The following is a 22,788-nucleotide window of genomic DNA, read 5'->3' on the forward strand; positions in this document are numbered from 1 at the left end:
CAGCTTCATCCCCAGCTCTGTAGGCTTTTGTCTCTGGCCCTCAGCAGCCTGAGGACATCCCCTGTCAGCCATGGCTTCCAGTTAGCCCAGTGATGATGTCTTTTGTGTGGGTCACATCATCGATGCACTTGGTGATGTAAAAAAAAAAAAAGAGATTACAGTGTCTGTATACTCCTCTATGTCTGTCCGGTTGTTGTAAGTGGCTGCCTGCTTAAACATTTCCCAGTCTGTTGTGTCAAAGCAGTCTTGGGGGAGCATGGGAGGCTCCCTCAGGCCCCACACTTTACCTGCTTATGAACGGGTTTGTTCGCTTTTACCCTTTGTCTGTATGCGGGCATTAGCATAACAGTGATATGGTCTGAAAGTCCAATGTGGGGGGGGGAGGGGGGGTGGCTTTGTATGCTCCTTTGTGTGTAGTGTAGACCAGGTCAGGATGTTATCTCCTCTTGTTGGGAAAATCAACATGCTGGTGTAGCTTTGGAAGTACAGTTTTAAAAGATCAGCATGGTTAAAATCTCAGTGAAGATGGGTGAAACCGTCTGGGTGTGCCGTCCTGTTGTTCACTGACAGGCTGGTACAGTTCACTAAGAGCAGCGTTCTTATCGCTGTTGTTGTTGTTGGTAGGCGGGATGTATACTGCGACTAGCAGAATCGCAGTAATTTCCCTTGGTAGGTAAAAGGGCTGGCACTTTATGATCATAAACTTTGCCAGTGGTGAGCAGTGTTTGCATACTACTACAGTGTCCCGGCACCATTAGATCACGGATGTAAACACAGATTCCTCCTCTCCTTGATTTACCTCTCCCTTTACAATGGTCCTGTCTGCTTTCGATAGCATGCTAGCTGCTCCAGTTGTACAGCAGAGTCGAATGTTGTCATTTAACCAAGTCTCAGTGAAGACGAGCACAGCAGTTACTTACTGTCGGTTCGTTGATCTCAGCAGTCATTATGTGATCCATTTTGTTGTCCAGTGATGCATTACATTTGCCAGGAGAATGGATGGTATGGCTGGGCGGGGTTGGGCTGGCCGCTAGCCTGGCCCCGGACGCCTCCACGCTGCCCCTCTTCTGCTTCCTCACCCACACCACTTCCGGGCTTTCTTTCGGGAGGAGGTAGCAGGCGAGTCCGGTGTTGTTGCAGGCCGGATAGTCCGAGTTCCTTAGCGTCTCTGTTACAAAGTCCAGAACGCTGCAAAACTTGCTTTTGCAGATGTCAATTAAAACTGCCTGCTGTACTTGTAGTGACGTAAGTAAGACAAGACGAACATGTAAAACTTTTGGACAAACACTTTTTAAGCCAAGAAAAACACCGTCACGGTTGGGACAGAGAGAGAGGTCGCTGCGTGTGTACCCGCGCCCGCCATCTTGGATCTACAGAAGGCACGCCCCCTGCAGTGTTGGTTCAATGCCTTTCAGCTCCACCGAGAGACGACACAGGCATGTGAAGCTGGTGTCTCCTGCTTGCATCCGAGCCCAAGCGTCCTTGGGACAGGGACAGAGGAGGTTCTCAGGGTGTTCCACTGGGGCTTCCTCTCACAAGAGGCAAGTCATCTCGACAGACGCTTCTCTGACAGGCTGGGGAGCTGTCTGGGGGAAGGGCTGTCAGCGAGGGGGTGTGGCCTCCCTCCTGGGCGTCAGAGCACATCCAACGTCCTCGAGCTGAAGGCATCCATCTCGCCCCTGCAGAGGTTCCTGCCAGGGGTTGGGTTAACATGTTCTGGTGAGGTCAGACAGCACCTCGGGCGGTGTATCATGTCAATCACCAAGGCTGCACGAGGTCTGGCGGTGCCTCCAGGTGGCGGAGGAGTTGCTGTCATGGGCATGGCCGCCTGGCTTTCAGTGGGGGGCAGTACACGTTCCAAGTGTGGAGAACAGGGCGGCCGACATTCTCCAGGACCGGGCCACTCCGGGGGAATGGAGGTTGAACCCAGAGGTGGTCAGCCAGGTCTGGGCTCAGTATGGGACTGCACAAGTGGACCTGTTTGCGCCGGGCAGAAACGACTCACTGCCCAGAGTGGTATTTCGTGGGACAGGGGAGGCAGTTTGGGCCTGGATGCTCTGTCACAAGACTGGCCGACAGGCTTGTTGTGCGCTTTTCCTCCATCCCCTCTTGTACCTCAGGTCCTGTGGAGGATCAGGGAGGGCCAACACACAGTTCTGCTGGTTGCTCCCACGGTGGCGGGCGCAGGCCTTGGTTTCAGACCTTCTCCGGCTCCCTGCAGGGGTCAGCATGGCAGTTACCCTGCCGGGCGGATCTTCTGTCACAAGCAGACGGGCAGATCTGGCATCCAGGAACCCAGGTGACCTGCGCCTGTGGGTTTGGCCCCTGCAGAGTCAGTCATTAAACAGCTAGCTGAGTCTGTGCAGGAGACTCTGAACAACGGCAGGGCTCCTTCTACTAGAGCTTGCTATGCACTCAGGTGGAGGATCTTTTTCGGATTGGTGTGCCAGCTTGGGTCTTGAGCCAGCGGTTTGCCCTGTGCCACAAGTTTTTTGCTTCTTGCAGTCCCTATTTGGATCAAGGCAAGGCGGTCAGTACTGTGAAGGTTTATGCCTCGCCATTTCAGCCTTTTCACCAGGGTGCGGATAACAGGCCCTTGGGTAGGCATCCACTGATTGGTCCAGTTTTTAAAGGGGGCCGCCGGTTTAGCGTCCAGTTCGCACTTTTTGGGCACCAAACTGGGATTTGCCCACTGTTTTAATGTCTCTTACTGGAAGGCCAGCCTTGAGCCCATTTTAGATGCAGATCTGCGATCTTTGTCTCTGAAAACTAGCTTTCTCCTGGCTCTTTGTTCGGCCAGGCTGGCGGGAGGGAGCCCTCTCCGGCCAAGACTGCCTGGGGTGGCAGGCAGGGGGGCACTGGCGTGTCACTTTGGCCTAATCCAGCCTTCCTGCCCTGGGTTCTAAGTCAGCAGTCTATCAACCAGGTTCTGAGCTGACCCAATTCCAGAGCGCGACAAGTTGCTCACTCTGTGCCCAGTCAGGGCTTTGAGAGCTTATCTGGCCCCATACGCAGTCGATTGAGGAGGGAACACACTCAACTTTTGTCTGTTATGGGGTGGCTGAAGCAGGGACTACCGCTTCCAAACAGCGGCTGTCGCATTGGCTGGTTGAGGTTATTTCCCATGCCTACCAGGCTCTGGGAATGCCGGTCCCTTCGGGTACAAGGGCTCACTCCACCAGGAGTATGGCTACGTCTTGGGCTGCCCTTAAGGGGTACCAGCAGCGCGATATCTGTGCAGCGGCTTCATGGGCGGCGCCTTGCACTTTTACCAGGTTTTATAGGGTGGGGCGTCACTTTCGCCCAGCTCGGTTGGCGACGCTGCCCTCATGTCCGTGACCGAGCGAGGTTTTAATGGTTAGCTTAGAGCTCCTCGCGACTTTTTTGGTATGTGTCATCCCTTTTTTAGACCGTAGTGACGGTCAGAGTGAGGTCAAACAGATCGTAAGTTCTGTGAGACCGAGGGATGACCGATCACTATCCTTTTTGTCGCCGGACCATCCTGAGGCTCAAGGTAGGAGACTGAACGGGAGCAATCTCCGCTATTTACAAGCTCGAGTCGTTCTGCTTCCGGAGGTCATGGGCATGACTTTGTTGACATATGGTCTCGGTGATAGGCAGAACGAAGGTGATCATTCCTTTTTTAGACCGTAGTGACGGTCATCCCTCGGTCTCATAGATCCATAGTTACATGCGTAACTTACGTTATCTCTCCATTAACTCCCGTTCATATTTTTTTGAAAGATAGGTCCCTTGTAGCGGAAGTAAAACAGAAGTCACTGGGATACTCTATAAGATAAGGTTAGGATATGCCCGCTTGACAACGGCAGAGATAGAACTGGCCTTTGGCCATAGCAACCATCCATTTAGAACGACTGGCCTTCATAGTAACCAAAGATTCTAGAACAGAGCTCTGTTCTAGAATCTTTGATAGTAACCAAAGATCTTAATAATTCTTAAAAAATGTATTTGATTTGGGGGCCCAGACCACCTTGACATCATCAGTAATATTGAATATAGTGTTATCATTCACACCAGTGGGCATCCTAGATTCTGCTTGACTCTTTCCACACACACGGAAAATTATGGCTTATTTCATATGTTTCTATTTCATATACCTTCGAATTCATATAAAGTGTACAGTTAATGTATAGTATTTTTTAATCTGCATAATTACTATTAATCTGCTTAATTGCTAAACATATTTAGTCATTTGAATACTTAATATTTATTTTTAAACTATTACACCTAGGCAAATTTTAATGTGGTGTGTAGGCCTAGGTGTAATTGAGTGTTTGTCACTTTAAGAAATACGTGAGTAATTACTGTAGCCTTCAGTCTCCACGGTTTTAGGCTAGTGAATAATAGTTGCACATAATTCATAAGGATATGTGGATGCAATTCATTGTTGTCTGTCATTAGATAAAATAAATGTAAATAAAAACTATCAAGTTCATAGAAGGGATCATGTTCAATAATGATTTTAGCACTAATTACGAATGACATACATGACCTGAGCTAGCAGAATTAGTTAGCAAGGAGCTCTCTCCAGATGTAAAAGTTTGCAAGGTTGCTGCCTATTTCTAAATGACATTAAACCCAATAGTAGACCCCACGTACATCTCATAGCCTAGGTAGGTTATGAGAGGTGCAAGAAATGGAACAAATCAACTTGATATTAGCCCTATTATTATGTGTTACCACAGAATCACTTTAAGCTAAACTAGCAGCCATGTCTAAGCTGTTTATGGCACGACAGCTGCATATGTGTGTGAGGAGAAAAGGCGACAGCCACAGGAGGCTTGGGGAGGAGGCACTAGAAGCATGCCTTGTGCACACAAACAAGAACACGGTCATTCTTAAAAAGTATTGATACTAATACAATTAGGTATTGTGACAACTGCTAATAGCTATTGCAACACTTTTTTGTAGTATTGGTGCACCCGTGCAACACTAAATTAGACGATCTCTGATGTTAATCAACCCCTGTTGAATTTTCACATTGTTGTTGTTTTTCCTATCCTAGAAATCTAGGCGCACCCTAAGCGGCATATTAATTTGCTCAGCCTGTACGCCTAGTATCAAACCATAGAGGATTTCTATTGGCTGGCGCCATGGACGCCATCCAATCACAGCCTCTATTTTGTTAGAGAGTCTTAAGGCGGGCTTAACAGGATAGCGACAGTCCTGAGACAGTGAACAACAAGGAAGGTGGCTATGCAAACGAAGAGCGGTTGTTTGAATCGGCGTTGGCATCAACTTTGGAGGAGTTGGACTTGTGCTTTTCTTTGAAAGTTGAGCAACACAATGCATTTAAGTCATTCCTTTCAAGAAGGATGTATTTGCCGTTTTGCCGACCCGGATAACGGATATGGTCGTGAGCGGCTGGCCTATTGCATGCCTAGGCAGTTTGAAAGACAATTCTCCGCCCCCCTTGGATTAAGCGAGGTGAATGGCTCCGATTCCAGACTATACATTTCAATGATATAGGATGGCCCGCCAGGCTAGTTTTTTCCCCATTTCACCTTGCTTGCAGGCTAGTATAATTAAAATTGAAGACCTTCTGTTAAAAAAATTAAGACTTTGGCAACGGAATTTAAGACTTTTTCAGACCTTAATTAAGGAACATGACATTTAAGACCGTTTAAAGACTTTTTTAAGACCCCCGCGGCTACCCTGCATTATGTCAGGAATACCAAAAGTACTTCTATACGGCTCTGGGCTATACTTCCCTGTCCATAACTCAGAATTGGCTGTGCCACATTTTTTTTTCCAATGAACAGCACACAGTGATTTCCAACAAGAGCTATGGATCAATTAGGCCCTTTAAGTGATTTGTAAACAAGGAGTGCTTTAGGGTCAATCCGTAAATATTACATCTAAATTAGCCCAAAACATTTAGCTCTGATCACTCAAGAGACACTGACAATTGTCAAGAACAAAAACAAAATACAGAAAATACAGTATACACCAGGGGTATTCAATTAATCTTCAAGCAGGTCGTTTACGGAAAAATTTCCCTCAAGCAAAGGTCCAGAGCATCATAATGTTTAGGCTATGTATATGTATGTATGTATAATATATATATACAGGGCGGAGCCAGAGGGTGGCTCCGGGTGGCACAGTCCACCCTTGAGATTCGATTGGCCACCCAGGTGCCACCCCAAATCCTAGTCACGATTGGCCATTAACATGGTGTAAGGCGGGACCTTTCTTGATGCACTTGCAGCAGTGTGAAGTGTCAGACGCCAGAAATGTAAGTGGCAAACACACTTGCCTTTATTACCTGCGGCACAATTGAACTGGCGGAACTTAAAGGTTTCCCCGATCAGGAAATACTCCCTTATCACGCAACTTTGTGTAGGCTTAACAGAGGTAGCCTAAATATCGCGGCCTATGACGATGATTTTAAAAAAAAAAAAAACATTTATTTCACTTGTCTCGCTGTGGATTGAAGGCAGAATGTGGGCTGTTGCGCCAAATAGATGAATGAGGGTCGGAGATTCCGTTAACAAAAACCTAAAGTTTTGCTGACATTTTCTCCATTATTATCGTAAAATATGTCTCCATGCAGGGCAGGGCTGGTTCTAACCTAGGCTAGGCTACTATATTTGGGTGGGCTGGTAGAAATTTTGGGTGGGCAACATAGCAAAGCTGTCAAATTGGATCAAAACTAACATAAACACAAAAACAAACACAAAACAATCAGTACTACCTAGCTTGAGTTGCTGCAGCCAACAGCCAGGGATAGGCAGCATGTCTGATACATGTATGTAAAATACAAAATAGTATGTGGTCATTTTTATTTTATTTAGTTGGAAAAAAATGGCATCATATTTTGTATCAAAATACTTTATAGGTTTGTAGTTTAAAAATAGTGCCAAATTATTTTGGTAAAACCAATAACCTACTTTTGGTGATGTGATTATAAAAGTGCAAAACAAGGAATGCAGCACCTGGTGCTGACTTGTAATTTGCCCAGAGTTGTTGTGATCAGAATATTGAGATTCAGGTAGATACGTTTCTTGAGAACTTTAGTCATCCAATTCAAACACATGGAAGTCATCCAATTCAAACACATGGAACCGGTTATGTGGTTGCCCTGCAAGAAGTTGCACCATGTGCAACGTGCACAATGTTTGCACACATCCACAATACACTCCTTCATACTAACCTCAAGTTTCTTGAGAACTTTAAAGTTCTCAAGAAGCTGATGATTAATCATCTAATCGGAAGACATGGAACCGGTTATGGTTGCCCTGCAACAAGTTACCCCACGTGAAAATGTAATTAATAATTTGCCCAGACTTGTTGTGATCGTAATATTGAGATTCAGGAAGATGAAATTGCTCACATACACAATACACTCCTTCATACCAACCTCAAGTTTCTTGAGAAAATAAACAAATAGACAAAAAGCAGGTCAAATTATTGTAACAGCTACAAAAATAGATGGCCATAGAGTGGGGAAATGTCTTGATGAGTATATATTTTGTATATCTTCATTTACAGTAATATAATAAAATTTATTATATTTTAATGTCCCCATGATGGAATTTTTTTAGAACAGCATAGCCCAGTGACAGACAACTTAGATAATTAACTTTAATATGTTTGTATTAAATTTTATTCAAGTACAAAGACATTTTATGTGAGAGTAAGGTATTTGTGTTTTTTTGTCCTTCAATTTATGAGTATGGTGTTTGCATCTGGTTTCCCCTAATGTATTTGTGCTAATTTCACATCTTGAGCCTGTTTCTGTTTATCTGGATGTTTTGCCTCATGCCACCCCTTGAATCAGTGCCTCACTAGTGCCACCCTTGTTAAAAATGTCTAGAATAGCCACTGTGTATATATAATATTAGGATGGATGGATGGAGCCTAGTTTAGTAGATAGATAGATAGATAGATAGATAGATAGATAGATAGATACTTTATTGATCCCCAAGGGGAAATTAAGAAGATTGTAGGCCTAGGCCTAATGTTTAATGTGAAATAAAAATAAGTAGCCTAAAAAAAGCAACATTCGAAATGAGAAGAAATAAGGCAAGATAAGAGTGATTGGGGAGAAAAACTGAGTAGCCTTGGCTATTTTAAAGATCTTAACGTGAACTTAAAATAAAATTTGAGCTGAGACAAGGCTGGTTCCTTGAACCCATTAATCAGCAAGTTTAATTTTGTTTTTTAGTTTTTTTTTTATGTTGACCTGAAATCCTGGAAACCCAGGAACATCACGTTGTTGGGCAGTGAATGCATGTCGGCTTAACTAGATTGTGGTGGATCAATCATATTGCCTTCTTAAATCGTCTTAAATTCTTAAATATTCTGTGGTCTCAGTTCACTGTTGAATGGGCCTAGCCTACCCTATGCTTGCTCAATATGCTTTGTCTAGTAGAGGTGCTTCAAATTGGCGCTTTTAAAAAATCGCCTGTCTCAGAATAGAAGAGGTCCAGGGCAATTCTGTGCAAAACTGTCACATCCATATTTAGCCTAGTTGGCGTTACGGACGGACAGTTTTGGCGTGGTATTGCCCCCGTGATCGCTATATAAAGCTCTGTTCTCGCTGTCTAGCTTCCTCCTCTTTGAGCAATCGATGATTTGAAAATAACTTACTTATCGTTAACTTAGATATCCATCTGATTGTTTCTCGCCCCGCCTCCCTCTCCTCATTTCGTTTCAGGCTATCAGTCTCTTCCCCATAGTAGGCTAGGCTACTTTACTCACTGACTCGACTTTATCAGAATTCACAGATTTCACTGGCTGAGTAGCAGCAAGCTTAAATGATGGTTCCTGAAGCTCCTGAAGTAAATGCTGTTATCCTAACCAACGAAACATTTAGCGCAGCTTTGAAATCTTACGTGAAAATCTAAATTAGGCTATTATGGTCTGGGTCGGGATAGGATCACGCCACGGTCAGGGACTCGGTGTGGTCCACCATTTGGTGATCCCTGGTATACACCATACAACAAATATTGTTGGTGAGTTAATCATTTTGGCCATGTCATTTTTTTTTTACTTTTGATGTATGTTCAGCCCATCTGTAAAATATCTTCATAAAACCTAGTGGAAATTTCTCCTCTATCATTTCTATGACAATGTGATTTTGTAGCTTTCATAGCTACACAGTTGTTAACTGTATAAAGGTTGAATAATTTTAGTGCAATAGAGGTCTACCCTTTATAAAAAGCCCACCAATAATGCTCACCACAATTGGAAATAATTTAAAATAAGAGAAAATTACCCCAGCTTCATGGATGTTTTGGAAACTCCAGCCCTCAGAACAAAAGCCTTCTTGACCTTTGCGGGATTCCACAGCTGTCCATCCGCAGAGCGTTCCACAGTGCATAACGTAGGCTGCAAATAAAAAAGCAAAATCAATCTATCAGTGTGGTAATAATAGCTCTGAAACTGACACTTTCAGTCATTGATTTTGATTAGCTGAAACGTGTTCCTTTCTGTTGTAATTCCCTGTTACACAAAGTTACACAAGGTTACACATCCTTGTGTACACATCCCTAAGCAAAGAATGGTAAAAAATGAAGTTGTTACAAGCTGTGGCCAATGTTCCACTTACCATTGTGTGACAGTCTACATGAACTATTTATTGGTGTAGGGGTGTCTTTATAAAACCATCAACTGTGCATAAGTTAAGACAACCAGAGGAATACAATAAATCATCTGTTGGAAATTGATCTTAATGCCTCAATTAAAAAATGAGGAAAAAATCCAACCTTTAAACACACCAATATTCTTTGTGAATGAACCAGGTATCGTAAATTAATAAATCCCATAGAGGCAGGCAGATTTTTATTTTTAAAGGCCGGTTATTGAATGGACTCAGGATACTATGCATCCTGATAAAGTTCCCTTGGCCTTTGTAATTAAAAGATAGATAGATAACCCCACATCACATACCCTTCACCATACCTAGATATATCATGGTTTTATATTAGGCTAATAGCTGGTTTGATTTGCATGCTACAGATTCTATTAATTGCAAAAGAAATGTTGACTGGCAAGTTATTCATGACTGCAGATGCTGACTTGCCTATTTCACGATCCCTCCACTGCAGCAACGCTACTTCCTAGTTTACCTGGGTTACAAGAATGCCCTTTCACTCCTGTTACAATATGCTGTAATTTATAGCAGGTTAAACAAAAGTGAGAACATATTGTGGGGGAAAATATACTTACCATTTTGGTACGCTGTTTGTTCAGCAATTTGATCTGATGGTCTAGCGTAGTATTCCAGAGCTGCCGGCCTCTTTTCAGTGGAATTGAGCTGGAACCAGTTTAAACCAGTGGCAATAACGTTAGCTTCATCATCTTGACTGACATCCCAAAGACATTTTAAAATTCCGTTGCATTTTGGCTACAGCATGGCTTAACACCATTCAAAACATACAGACTAAAGCTGTATAAGGCAAAAGTAAGCTAGCAACGTTAAATTGTCTAACGTTAGCTTTATATACAAGCGGCACAGCCAGTGATGTAACTTACAAGTAGCTAACATTAACTAGCTAGCTAACTTTCTGTGCTGCTTCGTCAGGTTGTTCAATTATATATTGAGTCTAAAAATATGCAAGAACGTTAGCAAATTACCAAAATGTTAATGTACCTTCTCTGAGTTTTCGTGGTGGCAAGTTCTGCACAATCCTTCATACCCACACATCGTTTCACTTGGTTTCACTGGGGCTTCAAATCTAGACTGCATTTTCTGGTAGGAGTCTTCTGCACGCCGAAGTTTGTCACGTCCGACCATCATAGACCTCTCTGAGTCTAACTTGATTTCTCTAACTTGCTAACAAGTCGCAAGTTAGCTCTGGGGTAGCAAAAATCAAATTGTGCCGCCTTCACGTACCATTGATTATAATATCTACTCGAAGGTTGAGGACAAAAGTGTGTTGAGGAAAACGTCTGCGTCTCCGATTTAGTCGTCTCCCTGCGCGAGAATTTAACAGGTGATCTCCTTGTATGGGCATAGATGGTAGCTTTTTTGTAGGCGAACTTCAGAGGTCTGTCAGAGCATCGTCATGTGTGGTGGTCACATCACATGGTTAGGCCTACTGTTTGCAAATGTGAACTTGAAAATATGTGCAATTAAAACAAATAAGCCAATGAAAATCATTTGAGAATTGTTGTTCAACAGCTAGCGCTCTTACAGATCAGACTAATTTATAAAACAAATAGTTCTGGATGAGCATTACATTAGTTCACTTAGAGAGCTCTCTGATGGATAAGCCTGAGTAAAATATGAGATATATAAATTGAGCAAGTCTGAGTATTGTATAAGCCTTTGCTGAGATCTCTTTTGTAAATCAAAAAAGGACTAAACTGAGATGACTAGAATGAGAACGGTTCAAGCTTGTGAAGAGATCTCTTTTACAGAACTGATGGAGCCTAATCTGAGATTTACCAAAATGATCTGAAATGAGAATTGCATGAGTTTACAGAGAGAGAGCTCTCTGGTGGATCAGCCTGAGTAAAATATGAGATGTATAAATTAGACAACACTGAGCATTATTTAAAATATTGATGAGATCTCATTTGTATATTAAAGGGAGTCTACACTGAGATAACTTAACTCTTTTGCTCCAGAGACAAACCTGAGAAGCGGGAGACAAAAGCAATAATCTCATTTTTATATCACTGTGATCTCATTATTGTCTAGGAGAAACAACTGAGAAAGAGAGGAGCTCTCATTTTAACATTTTCTTTCCTCTGGGCTAGCAGCACACTTTATATCTATCCCCATTTACCACTAAACATATACAACTCTTACAAAGTTTATCTGATTCCCCATTATCCACAAAACACACATGGGGTTTGGGGCCAATATGGGCCGCCCAGGGTTTGACATCAGGCACATGACTGTCACATGACACTACATCCAATATGGATGCCAAGGGGGCGTGGCATTGTTTGACACCAGACACATGACTGTCACATGACTTTACATCCAATATGGCCGCCCAGGGGTTTGACACCAGCCACATGACTGTCACATGACTCACAAAACAATAACAATAACAAACAACACGTGGCGACAACCACGTGGCTAATTTGCATAAAAAGGAGGCGTGGTTATGACGTGATTTATGACGTTTCAGGGGGCGGGGCTTATTTTGACAGATAGTTCATGATAATTACTACTTACAACGTCTAAAGAACCAGAACTTCAGTGTAGTTTTTTGCTGGGTCCCAGGCCATGTTGGTCTGAGGGGAAATGAGAAAGCGGACAGTGCTGCTAAGCAAGCCCTCAATGAAGAAGTCACAGAATGTCAAATGCGGCCCCAGACCTTAAACCTATACTGAACTCTTACATCACAGATAAGTGGCAATCTGAATGGGATTAATGTACCAACATCAAGCAAGGAATGTGAATTTTGGCACGTTTTCATGATCAACTGGGTCATTATGGGCCACACAAAATACGGTGTTGCTAAAATTACTCCTATTGTGGCTATTAGAGACATGCGTTCATGAGTATTCAGCTACATTTAATGAGTTAAGTAAAATACATTCACACACACAAAAAAACATCACTAATGTTGTGGATATTCTGAGATACATCAATAGGCTCTCAAAACAATCCTAAACAGACATAAGGTCTTTATAGAGCAAATCCATATAGATTATTTGTCAAATAAACCAGTAAAACAGAATTAGGGGATGTAATATATTTACATCCACACTCATAGCTCAAATTTTTAAAATAAATCAATGAAAAAGTATCCTGACAAACAAGCAGCATTTGAATTCCTTAGTCATATTTCATCATTTCAATTCTTCTAGGTTACCTGATAGCCCAGTTTGAGAGGTGCAAGACACGTGACATTATTTATTTTTGCAGCCAATCACTGTTGTTGTTTTATTTTATTGATTTGATCTTAGTCATAGAAGCTAAATTTAAAGGCAGGCCACAGGTAAAATCCAACGAACCGCATTCACCCCGCAAGCCAATAGTTGAATAGCCCTCTCCTAGAGCTTTTGCGGTATTGCCACTGCTCCAACACTGAAAGGCACTGTTAGAATGCTTGGATCAAGCCAGGTTCAGCATAGCGTATGCCACTGTCTGCTTACATTGGTGACCGGACCAGGGCAAGCACACTTTTGCAGTTCCCGCCGGAAATGCAGTCTAGTTAATCATGTAACTGACTGGTTAAAGTAGGTTACATAAGCACTCAATGTGTCAACTACACACTGATGGTCTGAATAAAAAACACATCTGGCTTTTACTTTCTCTGTGCACAAGGTAGACTGTCAGTTTGAGGTCATACTTTTGTCATAGTTCTGTAAACATACAGGTATCCAAACTTCAAATATTGGTGTTTATTTACACACATCAAAACAAACACAAGTGTGTTTTTCCAAGTCAAAACACAAAATAGCAATTTGACTGTGACAAAAAAAATCAGTCATTGGGCTGTATTTTGGGCACCTGCGCATGGCGTAAAGTTCGTTTTTCACCCGCGCAAAGTTGAATTCGGTATTTTGCACGTTTATTTTTTAAACATCGCGCCCAGGGGTGTGGCAATTAACAACCTAGGGAGGGGCCTGGCGCGTTGTCTAAAAATCGCTATCATACACCACCTAAACCTGGTCAGAAGTCAATGGCGAGTTGTTCATATGCTATTTTAAGAGCGCATGTCAACAGTCATATTGGCAGGTGCACGCACCATCCTTCTATCATTCATGAACGCACACCAGTGTGCACGTCCATGCAAAGCATTACAAATTGCACGATTACAATGGGAAACATAATTAGAATAAAGATATTACGAAACACTGTACATCTCATGATGAGTAGTTATTCACCATCATTTGCAAATTGGTAATGACGGTTAAAAGTGATTAGGGGAGAGGTGAGAGACACGTATGGAGCACTGCTGAAGACGCACTGTCACGAGATATAAGCAACTCCTCTGCAGGATAAATGTTGTTTTATTCAGTCATTTGAGCAACATTAGGGTAAGTGTTGCTTTTTCCAACCTATGTTTTCGGTGGTAACCCATTGTCAGTCAATAGTGAAAGTAACTTCATATAACTGTCTTGTCGTTGACTGACTCCTTGGTGAAGTTAGTTTCACTTTGCCAATGAGTTCAAATAATAGACGAGTGCATGCGTGAAGGCTATGCTAGGTTTTAGTAAAGCATGGTTTGAGAATGACTATTCCATACGGTCTCGCAAGCAGCCTCCTTCAAATGCGCCGTTGAATGCCAAAATACTGATGCATTTATTTGACATATCGCGCTTTGCGCCGTTAAAGGGAATGGCAGATGTCATTCTCATTGGTTTTAAATGATGTTACGCCCCAAACACACCCATATGACTGATTAAAAAAACTAGGAACACCTTGTTGCGCCATGCGCTCCACTTTTGATAACGAAACCCCTCCTAATGTGAACTGGACATCCTACTAAATTTGAATAGACTTTTGACGAGTGACGATGCACTTTAGAATGTCATGATAGGGCCCATTGTGTCTTCTCTCTAAAAAATTCGTCTACATCACATGCAATGTCCTAGTCCAGTGGTTCTCATACTTTTTCTTTCATTCCCCACTTTGATCAAAGGGGCATTTTCGAGCCCCACCTCATCGCTCTAAGAAAGTGGTAGGTCAAGCTTAAAATTGTCAAATTTATTGAAATAATGACAAGTTCTAAATATATCCTCTTCAGCAGAGTTAAAATCAGCTGGTGCTGCAGATATAATAAATAAATACATAATGTGCAATTGTAAATTAAACACACATATTTCTGTTTTCCAGCAACATATTAGGAAGCATAGGCCAATATTTTACAGCATTGTGCATTATATTCAATGAAATACCAACATGCTGCATTAAATGGATCCATAATCCAGTCATACTGAGCACTGCTGGTTGGGAAATATTTTTGAAATAAACTTTGCAGGGGTGTGATGTAGGCCTACTGTTTAATACATGGGATCACAAGAGTGGCTCCCGAAGCAGACGTTTCAGCGATTTCACTCAGATTTTCAAAGGCATAATACTGTCGCGATCGAGGCACCTGTCCCATACCTCAAGTTTTTTGGTGAATGCAGTAATCTTATCTGCTAGGTGAGGTAGGTGCTTGTTTTTGCCTTGTAACTGGAGATTTACCTCATTGAGCTTTCCAAATATATCGCTAAGATAGGCCAGCTTAGTCAAGAAATGTTCATTAGTGAACGTGCTTGCCGATTCAAACATGCGCTTTTATTCATACCATCAGTGTGTTGTTGGCACATTGTGTGCTTACTATTGTGGTGGCTTATGTTTACTGTTAGATACGAAAACACAATTTTTACGAAGGTGTGAAGAGTTAAGCAAGGTGTGTTAGCTTTTGTAAGAGAACTACAATGTTTTGCTGATTGGGTGAGAGGTTTTGCCATTTGTGTGTAGAGTTTTGCAAAAAAAGCCATAGTTACAAAAAATGTGCTTAAGCAATCAGAAAAAACTGTAACAGTACACATGTAATACTGTTTTTGTCCACTGGTGGTTGTTTTGGCGCTGTTTCGCGTTTGCCATCGAAAACGGAATAAAATGTAGACCTACCAGCAAACTATGGAAGAGGCCTATGCTGACTGCATCAGTGCTCAAAGTATTCTACAAGTTTATCAATTAATTGTTAATAACTAACTAACTTCTATTCAAGTCATATTTCTGGGACTTGCTGGGATATTTTTTTCTATATTTTATTCACTCGTTCAAATGTTCATACAAATTCACAAAGTTCTCATCAGGTGAGTAAAAGTGGTCATTTCAGATGTTTTTGCCAGCACTTCATAAAACTGTCATAGTTTGAGAACTTCAAATTATTTGTAGGATATTGCTTGTTCACAACTTGAGCTGTGTATGCAAAAACACAGAGTTCAGAGTTCACACTTTTTGAAACACTTTTGGGACTCTCTGCTAATACTTTTGGGAATGCTATTTTTTATTAGTATTATTTCATTTGAGCTACATTTTACACTGATATGGCATGATTGCAATATAAACACAGCTAACAATGGTATTAAATTGCAGTAGCCTATGATTAAATGTAATGGAATATTCAACTAAGGTAGACTGCTGTTGTTCACAGCACTAAGCTATTTATGGTTACTAATATACTCCGAGTCTCTGGCCCTCTCTTAGATCCAGGCATAGTGAGCTGGCCCTCGGAAGAAAAAGTTTGGGGACCACTGTTTTAAAGGGACACCAAGCAACGTTTTCGTGTTAATTAATCATCTTTGTAAGTTAGTATACCCACACAGCAAAAGGACTCCGCGGCGGAGGTATGACGGCTTCCGGAACGGACCCGTATCGGAGTCCAGATGCTCTCAGGAACGGATCCGCTACGAAGGCGGATCGCGGACCCGCCGTGGCTCCGCACTGCATCCACTCCGCATCTGCGATTAAAACCTTACCTCCGGGGCGGGTCCGTTTGGGATCCATAAATCGATACATACATCCGCCCAGCGGACCATAACGGACTCAAAGGCTCATCTGGCCCGGGTCCGTTTTGGACCCGTTTATCTCATTTTCAAAATTCCTTTTGTTCTTGCTGTAGGATAAAACTAGGCAACTATAGGATAAAAGTAAAACTATCACTAGGCCTAGCCTAGGCTACTACAGCAATATAGGCCTACGATTAATCTGCATTGCCTCGTATTTTTAACTTAACAATACTGTCAATAAACAGAAAAGGTTTAAGTCAAGACATCAATTTACTGTACAAACGTGATCACTACTCAATGGAAATATAAAATGGACATTTATGGAAAGTTACAGGTTATAAGCTATTCTGTTTTTGTTAAGTAGCCTACATTGCCTAGGCTACTTTACATTCATTTTGTGGTCAAAACCTAATTTAGTGCTTTATAGGCCTAGGTCAGTGCAGACATGAAATATTTTATCTAATAGGCTACAACTTCAATGAAATACTGTGCTATGCACAGCTAAAATATCAGAAAATGAATAACTGGTGAATGACAAGAAGTTCAATAAAAAGATTGTTTAATGCTTATTTCTCCTATTACTCCATTTGTGTGGATGGAGGCGGAACACATCTCCTCGTTGCCCGATCCACCGCCGGTTGAAACCATGTCACCATGTTTTTCCTCACAGCACCTGTAATCAAACAGACAGATATGTTTATGTTTATGGTATGTAGCATCCAAAGCCAAGTATGCTTACACAATACAATATATGAGATAGGTATTAAGGAGATTAAATTTAAAAAGAAACATGACTTACAAAGCTCCTCTGTTCACTGCACGTTGAGGGCTGGTGTGGGGGTGGAGGGAGTTGAGGAGGGACTGCTGTTCCTGGCCCATAGTGAGGTGGATTTTTGTATTAGAGGGGAATTTTTTTATTAAACGGTAGTATAAAATTGTATTAAATCTGTTAACCATGACTGATAATACACATGGGGCCTTTCTATTCACTAATATTTCAGAGATCAGTCCCTACCTTGAGTAACTCTCCGTATGTTAAATGCAGGTGCAGGTGCAGGGAGTTGAGGTGGTGAAGAGTGTTGCGGTCCTGCCCCATGGTGAGGTGCTAAGGGAGATAAATGGTTGTGATCTGTTAACCATGGTAGGCTGAGAGCTACAGGGCCAAACAATGGCAAACAAAAACAAATCTCTGGTCATGCTGGACATGAATTTGTATGGTTTCAATATTTTGGTATGCACTATCTATATCAACTCCATGAATGGATTGACATTGAAATCAATGTGTTTCAATACAATCTGATAATAATGAATGAACTTTTCAGGCAATATTGCATGAATGCAGATGTTTTAACTGACAAAATATTTGGCTGAGATTTTGAAAGTAATGGATAAAGTATGCAGAAAATCTCAGATGGTAATGCAGATGCAATCTGTTGATCTGAAATGGAGTGACTACTGCTGTGTTAATATAGATGGGGCCACTGTATTCAATACTATTTCAGAGATCAGTCTTTACCTTAACAGTTTTCTCCAGGTTGAGGGGTAGTGACTCGGCTGCCTGGCACTCGGCGAGATGGTGGAGCTGGAGGAATAGATACAAAGAGAGGGGAATGTCTTTAGCACTAAGAATGTTACCATATCTCTAATATTAATATTATGATTTAGTTATTTCAATGTTAAGAGATTATTACTTACTTTGCCAGTGCAATTGGCTTGGGCTTGAGGGTTCAACTGATATACCAGGCGAGTTGGAAGGTACCTCAGAGATGCAAAGTCACCATTTTCTGGCTCTTCACTGTCATCAGAGTCCCCGAAACGATGGCTGTTACATAACGATATCATTATGGTTATTGCAATCCCAAAATTTCCAAATATACATATAGTACAAGCATCTCTGGTCTATTTTGGAATGCTACGGGAATGTGTTCACATTTCATTTTAACAACCCAGAAAGTATCTTACTTGATCAAGCAAACCCAACAGAGGCAATCGTAACGTTAGATGCTAGAATCCAGCCGATAAAAGTTGACGCTGCAGAACAAACAAAATAGAAGATGGGGACCAAGTTCCATACAGTTACGTTACGTTAGCATAATAAATCACAAACCGATGCCAATAGTTGTCTGAACCGACTTAAACAGTGATTAAAATGCCGAGGCTTTCATTACAAAGATGGCAGATAGACACTAAAGTTACGTATGAGACCAAACTTGGCAAAATGCAAACGTTAATGCACAGTTAGCTAGAGGCTAGGGCTAAACCATTATCAGTGAGTCAACATGCTAAAGTTGTAGGTAGCTATCATAGCAGAGTGCTTCTCTGACTTCATTGACTGAAATACCAGTGCCAATATCACCTTAATCAAGGTTTGCATCGCAAACGTGATTTCAATATATGTATAGCACTAATAGACATTAGCAATAACTTATGCAATTGCGCCTAGCAGCATGCTAGCTAGCAGCTATATGCGCTAGCATAGTAGCACTATATGGACAACAGCGACACATTAAAACAGACAAGACCAGACTAATGTTAAATAACAATGTGTGTTTTTAAATCACACTACTACCAACATATTCTGCGAAATTGCTATCCCATTTTAAATCAGATAGGCTACAGACTCATATGAGCATCACAGCTAACAATAACGTTAACTTTGCACAAACTGTTGCACAAAATGACAAACGTCTCTGGTTGCACTAACGTTAACGTTAGTCCTAATATCAAACAACGTCATTACAATTAATAAACATGATGATTATAAAACCACAAAGGCCAATATTTAGCTATTGTGAATGTCGCAATATATTAATAAATATCACTTACTCGAGAGGGTTCAGCGCAACTGTGTCCCAGCAAAGAAAATATCCACTAGTATGACTCTTCTTGGCTCTTGGTGTACAGTCATGTTCAACCGTTACAGTAAATGCGCTGTCCGCGCCAGCATGATCCGACATGGGTCCACTCAGGATCCGCTGTTTGACAGTAGAATTTACGGGGCCGCCTGGAGGCGGAGCTGATCCTCTGTGCGGCACCAAAACGAATGCGACAGTCACGCGGGTTTGGCGTCTTGAAGGCGGATCCGCCTAGGAGTCTACTGCTGTGTGGGTATAGTTAAATGACTCATTACAGGGCGAATGAAGACTCTCGCCCGCCCCTACTGCCTGTAGGAAGAATATCCCACTTGCAAGTTCGGTGTATCCTACCCGCCGACCTTCAGTCTCACAAAGTCTCAGACATTGCGAGAAGCAGGATCAGTTTACATCCTGCATCCCCCGCACAAAGGCAGGCTAACGAAACACTAGTGATTGTCGCAAACCTGTGTATAATGGCAGAGCCGGCGAAGAAGCAGCGAAAACCCTTGACAGAAGATGCAAAGAAAAGGAAAAGAGCTTCAGACCGAGCGATGGCTCGCGCACGTATCGACACGTACAGACACTAGGGGGAGCTTCGTAGAGAAAAAGCATCATGGTTGCCTGGTGTCCCTTTAAAATGTGGCCTACAGTGGGCAGTGCTTCGACTTGGCCAGCTTCACTCGCGGTCCCCGCGCGGTATCACGCGACTTTAATTTGTATTTTTCCAGTGACACTGCAACGACGTTGCAACAACCCAAACAACCGGTAGATGTCTCAAGTGAGCAGGTTGTCTCGTAAAAAGAAATGGAGCCTGGAAAACCCTACACAGACTTCACTACAGACTTTAGCAGACTGGTTTAGAAATAATTTAATAGCCAGAAATATACCTGCCCTGCCCTAATAAAGAAATATTTGGTTAACTGCGAGTGAATCCCGTTTGCAGCCGTACAAGAAACCCAGGACAAATTAAACATTCTGGTTTTCTCCGAGTGCAACATTGATACAGTATATCCGATTCCAGTGTAAACTGTTTGCGGTTCCGAACTTACCCGCATGCACAAAAGAACAATAACAATGACATCAGCTAACTCCCGCCGGCGCATATATGTGACAAATGTCAATGTAGATTGACGTAAAAGTCCGCCTTTGTTGTTCACACTGTGGCCACATTGAAAAAAATCAGACCTGGGTCTGATTCAGGACCACATGTGGAAAAAATCAGATCTGGGCAAGATTTGCATGTTCACACTACTTCTGAAGAACCAGTTCCCCGAAAGCATCGTAAGTTGGGTATCGTTTGGGTTTTATCCGATACCGGTGCTAAATCGATACTTTTAAAATGGTGCTGGTGCCGTAACGGTGCCTGAACCGGTACTTTGTATTTAAATTAAAATGGTCTAAAGCATGAATCACTTTTTTTATTGATTAGACAAATTTGAACAGGAAATTGAACTGTATTCAATTTACTATCAATATCTCATTACATTTAAAGGTTAAAACAGCTTGCCATGGATGCCCACACAATAGTAAGCTCTGCTTTCAAGTTTATCCAGTGTAGGTGGTTTGCCATAAGGTATGTTAAAACCGCTTGCCATATAGAACTGCCAGGTCATGGACAACGGCATAAGCAAGCTAATCTAACAGGGACTGTTTCTGAATTACTTTCCAATTAATTTAGTGTGTTCCCAAATGCTTCAAGAAATTTCATGTCTTCCCCCATAACACGCAAACGTTTTGAACATGTTAGGCTACATGTCGGTGTTGAAATGTTTAGATTCCCAGCGCTAGGCATTTTAACAGCAACTATGGCTATGCGCTATACCAGTCAGGTGAGTTTAATTAGCGATAAGGTACGGAGAGGGTTCCGTAGCCTCTTTGACAGCTCAGTGACATCAGGTATGTAACCTACATATTTATGTTTTTGCCAGCTAACTTTTAACATGATCTTCATATTCATTGTGATGCTATATGGGCCTCATGCATACGAAAGATTAATATCATGCCATTATGTTGTTTAGAACACACTGTGAAATAAAGTTTTCATCTTACAACTTTGCTGATTTCAAATCATTTCAAATAAATGCCAGCTAGCGCATTAGCAAGGATATTGTGTAACGTATACTGTTGATGTTGTTTCATAGCCTTTTGCTTGTGTGTAGTTAGGCCCACTGCTAGATTTTGACAGGAGCTCGTGATATCGCTTTAAAGCTACTTGGGCTCCCGCAAGCTGTAAAACACTGTCCACTCGCCAATAGTGGTGACCCCTCTGGTTTATACATCCTGTGTTTATGTTAGCTAACTGTATCTGGATGTGTTGCTATCAGAGCAAGACGTTAGAGATGGCGCATGACATGCAGTGATGCCTCGTACCAAAAAAAAAAAGAAAACGTGATTTAAGCACCGAAATGAGGCACTGAAATCCACGTTGTTATTCGATGCAGTTACTACCGTTTGCGTCGGCACCGGTGCCATATTAGAACCGTGTTTCGGTGCCCAACCCTAATCGTAAGCCTAAGAGCATCGTAAAGTCCCTCTTACAACGTCTTAAGATTTGCCGTTTCCCGAAACCATCGTAGCCTTGCTTAAGAGCGTCGTGAAAACACTCGGTAGATCTACGAGTGCTCCAGAGTTCTCGTTACCAGCTAAGAGCCCTGGTCACTCGACCCCAGATTTGGGCCACTTTTGCCTGCAGTCTGAACGTGGCATGGCTTTTTCAACATTAGTTTCAAACATGTCCATCTCAATTTACTTTAATAACCCTTCCTTTATCATTAGATGTGGTTAGCAAGATTCTCAATTAACTAGTGGATATCTAGGCCACCCTCCCCTGAATCAATATTGGCACTAAGGAGTCCACTGCCCAAGGTTACAAAGAGGAAAGTAAAGCCAATTACTTTTCTCATGTGAGATAAATGTATACAATTTTTAAAAAGTGACCTTTCACATTGCGGTGGGGAAGAGGCCATTTCTCAGGAAGGGAATATTACTCTGAATCTATTAATTCATAAATTTGCCTTGACGTCTGAGCTGAAGTAGTCACCTTGTGACCAGGGACATGAGCAGGATATAATTACTGATATAATGTGCCTGTTGCTGACTTCACACTTTTTGTATTCTACCTTGTTAGAAAAGGCTGGATTGCATAGTAATGACCATATCCGATCCGATGTTTTTCTGTCTTTTTCTAATGTCTTTTTTAAACTTACAAAGGTTTCAAACTACAATGGGAACCCTTATTTGATCATGTTTCATATTCATTACCATAATAAATAGCCCTGATAGCCAGGGATCCACTGTTCCCCAATCAAAAAACATTCTTTTATTTTAGTTTGCCATACAGTTATACACACACAAACACACACACACACACACATAAACTAGGAGCAGTGAGCTCACCAAGAGCATACACACACTAGGAGCACACATACACACCCGGAGCAGAGGATAGTCCTTGATCCGGTGCCCGGGGAGCAGTTGGGGGTTAGGTGCCTTG

General features: G+C 42.0%; 1 long non-coding RNA gene across 1 annotated transcript; it reads right to left on the reverse strand.

The window, feature by feature from the left end:
• Positions 1 to 17,377: 17,377 nt before the first annotated feature.
• On the reverse strand, positions 17,378 to 19,303 carry LOC125294976. Its single transcript, XR_007193603.1, has 5 exons — positions 19,267 to 19,303; positions 18,403 to 18,471; positions 18,136 to 18,262; positions 17,957 to 18,022; positions 17,378 to 17,545 (listed from the first exon to the last, which is right to left on the reverse strand). It is a non-coding gene; the product is annotated as an uncharacterized LOC125294976 (long non-coding RNA).
• Between the last annotated feature and the right edge of the window lie 3,485 nt (positions 19,304 to 22,788).

The sequence above is a fragment of the Alosa alosa genome, chromosome 5 (genome assembly GCF_017589495.1).
Source record: "Alosa alosa isolate M-15738 ecotype Scorff River chromosome 5, AALO_Geno_1.1, whole genome shotgun sequence".
Lineage (NCBI taxonomy): Eukaryota > Metazoa > Chordata > Actinopteri > Clupeiformes > Clupeidae > Alosa > Alosa alosa.